The sequence below is a fragment of the Grammomys surdaster genome, unplaced genomic scaffold (assembly GCF_004785775.1).
Source record: "Grammomys surdaster isolate TR1022 unplaced genomic scaffold, NIH_TR_1.0 105689, whole genome shotgun sequence".
Classification (NCBI taxonomy): domain Eukaryota; kingdom Metazoa; phylum Chordata; class Mammalia; order Rodentia; family Muridae; genus Grammomys; species Grammomys surdaster.
The window spans coordinates 1-4,044 of NW_021610020.1; the positions used below are offsets into that span (position 1 = coordinate 1).

The 4,044-nt window shown below is 44.8% G+C and overlaps 1 pseudogene; it reads left to right on the forward strand.

The window, feature by feature from the left end:
• Positions 1 to 2,635: 2,635 nt before the first annotated feature.
• LOC114635464 lies at positions 2,636 to 4,036 on the forward strand (annotated as a pseudogene).
• The last annotated feature ends 8 nt before the right edge of the window (positions 4,037 to 4,044 follow it).

Consider the following 4,044-nt stretch of genomic DNA (forward strand, 5'->3'; position numbering starts at 1 on the left):
GTTGATCCATCTCATCAACTGATCATCTCAACCAAGGAATTTCATGAGATCTTTATCTGTATTTATGTTCTTGGTGATGTGCAAGTGTGTGTGTGTATGTGTGCTTCTGTGTGTGTGTGAGTATGCATTATTGACATTGTGCACATTCTTTGCACCCTTGGAATATGTGTGCATTAATAAAGATACACAGAAAATGGAAATCATGGTGGATGCTGGGTGTGTGGGGCAGCCTAGAGGTTACAGTGACTTAAAGAAACCTATGGGGATTCACCTTTTGTTGTAGGTTACACCTCAAATGAAATTGTGTTCCTTATTTTATTTTTCTTCTCCTGTAGCCCCCAGACTAGTGGTCAACTTACTACGTTGTGAAAGCAAGGCAAATACTCCACCTCTAAATCACATTCCAGGTCTGGAAACCCAATTCATCTTCTATAACAATTATAGGGTAGGCTGGATGAAGACACTCAGCTTACACTGTTGCCATCTCAACACTGTTTCATGAGAATGGCTTACAAAATGCTTTCCAGATTGGGAATGTTTAGCTAGCTGGGAGAAAAAATAACAAACATCTGTCCACGTTGTACATTAAGGACAGTTTAGTCTGATAAAGGCTGAAATCAACTATTGACAATTTCATGTGTGCTAGTAGAAAACTCCAGGTGAATGTGTGTATCTGGTAGGATTTACCAAACACACCACACACTGTTGTGAGGACCCAGATGTGAGTACCAAGTCCCCTCAAGGAACTAAGATATTCAAGGGGACCCCACAAATACAACAGGAACATGGTAGTGGTCTAAATCTAGTCTCACCTAGCTTCTAGTGTCCTACTGATGAATGTTTCGATGATGTCAGGATCAGCTCAGAATAAGCCGAAGACCTGTGGTAGAGAGGAACCAAAGCTTCTTTCCTGATGCTCTGGCTGCTGAGCTTTTAAATGTTCTGGTTTGCCAGTGACTATTTGTATATTACTTCTATGACACTTTGGCTCTCTGACTGATCTCCAGTCTCCAGCACTCACATCCATTCCATATTTCGTACAGCAGTCACTTGGAAGAAGCACTTCCTCAGTAGACTCCCAGATCTGTCTCTATGACAAAGCGGCATCTTCAGCTGTCCCTCCAAGGCTCCACACTTGCACATGGTGATCTCCACCAGAAACATGTGGTCATAGCTGCACACTCCATTCACTGTGGCTGCTCTTGAGCTTCCTCACAAAATTGCTTAGATTAAGACACTTTTCTTGTTATCAAGACGACCTAATTATCCCAGCACATCCTACGGGAGCCTATTCCCAATGCTGAATTTTAAGCATATGCCTAATCTACATCGCCATCCTATATTAGGAGTGAGAGATCTACTCTAAAATTAAAATAAGGGACACTAGTGCATGATCCTGAACACACAGAGAGCAGTGGGCACCCCAGAGACCTGCACAGATGCCTGGCAGCCTCCACAATAACCATGAGCAGCTCAAGCACCTATACCTGCACACCTACCAACATCTCTCCATTGATTGCAGGTGATCCAGTCCACCTAATACACCACATGCCCTAGAAGGACAAGAGCCAACTGCAGGAGGTGTGGGGATGACTCTCAGCTTAGAGCATCTGCTGTTCTCTCAGAAGACTCACAGGGTGCATAACAATCATCTTCAACACAGGCCATTATTCATTCCTCTGGCCTCTGGGGGAACAACACTCAGGAGGGACTGCAGACATATAGTTAGTAAAATAACCATTCATATAGATAATAAAGTATATCTAAACAATACTAGCAAAACACAGCAAAAGCATGTTCAAGGACAATAGCATCTATCAAAAGTTATTTCAGAACATGACTTGGAAGGTCATTTTATCTGTTGTGTGGTTATCACTGATGATGTTTTACAAGACAAACTGAGGCACATAGCTCTGGGATTCCTGATTTATTTTCTACTCCTTTGTGAGTGTTGTTATTTCCTCAGCAGCTGTAGAGAAATGACAGTATATGACACAAGATCTGGTTCACCGGGTCAGTAAAGAATGTGTGTTATAGAGAACTATATTTTTAGGAATAAGAGAATATATCATACATTCTGTATCCATGGTGGAAGCTATGTTATCCACTCAAAAGACATCATTACCTTGTGTACCCTTGGTGGCTTTGAATTCCCTATGTAGGCCAGGGTGCCTGGAACTTACAAAGAACCAACTCTGCTTGTGTGTTCTAGGTCTACAGGACGTGAAAGAACACATGAATAAGCAAGACAGTCTTATGAGTCAAGAGTTGCAAATCAATTTTTATTCATAACTAAATGAAAACTTAAAAAACATCCTGAGGCACAGAGCTGCCACCCCCGGGTCGGCAGGCTGGGCGGGCCCTGTCGTGTGGTGGCTGATGCCCAGAGAACCTTGGCGACGGGGGCGGCATGGACTACCTGACCACATTCACTGGCAAGAGCTGCGGGCTGCTGCGGGGCAAGGCCAGCCGCCTGTGGGGGCTCTGAGGCAGCAAGGTGCGGCAGGTGCACTTCGAGGATTACCTGAGGGTGCCCACTCCATGCAACCCTGCCTGCGGGGCCTCAGAGCTCCTACCGCCCTTGCCTGCCAGTCCTGAGGCACCTGACACTGGGCAAAAAAAGACCCTAGACAAGAAAGATGGGAGAAGGATGTCTCTTCAGAAGCCTAAAGGAACTATTGAATATACTCTTGAATCCAGGGACACTTTGAATAGCATAGCCCTGAAGTTTGATACCACACCCAATGAACTTGTTCAGTTTAATAAGTTAGTCTCCCGAGCACTCGTGACTGGAGAGGTTTTATACGTTCCTGATCCTGAGTATGTCTCAAGTGTTGAGAGTTCCCCTTCCCTGAGCCCTGTAAGTCCTCTGTGGCCAACGTCATCTGAGGCCGAGTTTGATAAAACCACTACTCCCGATGTAGTCCATCCAAAAGAAGTACCTCCTTCATCTACTGTGAGCAGTACTCGGCCTGCAAGAGTTGTATCTTCAACTTCTGAAGAAGAAGAAGAAGCATTGACTGAGAAATTTCTTAAAATTAATTGCAAATACATCACCAATGGCAAGGGCACAGTCAATGGCATCCTGCTAGGCACACCAAATAACATAATGTTTGATCCACATAAGACAGACCCCTTGGTTCAAGAGAAGGGTTGTGAGGACTACAGCATCATGTGTCCCATGGAAGAGGTGATGTCCGCTGTCATGTACAAAGAGACTTTGGAAAGCAAACTAAAGGAATCACTGCCTATCGAAATAGATCAATTGTCTGGAAGGGGATTCTGCCATTCAAAGAAAATGACAGGAGTCACTACTGAGGAAACAGAGTCGAGAACCTGCGACCAGGGTAAGGACAGTGGCAGCACTGATCCCAGGAGCACTGAAGAGTCTCTCTCTGAAGATGTTTTCACGGAGTCAGAACTCTCCCCTATCCATGAGGAGCTGCCCTCCTCAGAGCTGAGACAAGAGAAATCTTCTGACGCCTCATCAGAATCTGTGCAGACTGTCAGTCAGATTGAAGTACAGTCCTTGACAGCTAGGTCGGAGTCTGCCAATGTTCCTGATCACATTAACTCAAATACTGGACATTCTTCAAATGAAGGTGGGGCTTGATCTCATGAAACTGGTTTAAGTAGTCCCGAAATAGCCACTAAAGAAGGAGATAAAGCTACAGAAAACCTTCAAGAAGTCTCAGGCCCTAAAGAACAGAGCACAGATGTAAAAAGTCAGGATAACCAGGATTCCTTCCAGCATGAAAATTCACTGCAGCAGGAGGCAGGTGAAGACAAAGTATCTTCTGGAGAAACAGTAGAACTGAAAGAAAAGCCAACTGTCCTTAAGGATCAACAAGGGAAGGAGCTAAAACGGGACTCAGAGACAGAAGTAGAAGAACTGCGCAAACTCTGGAAAAGTCACTCTATGCAGCAAGCCAAGCAGCAAAGGGACACGATTCAGCAGGTGTCACAGAGAGAGAGTAAACATAGAAGCGCACCTGCCGATGCACATGGAGAGGGCTCCTCACTGTTAAAGGAAAAGAGAAGGCA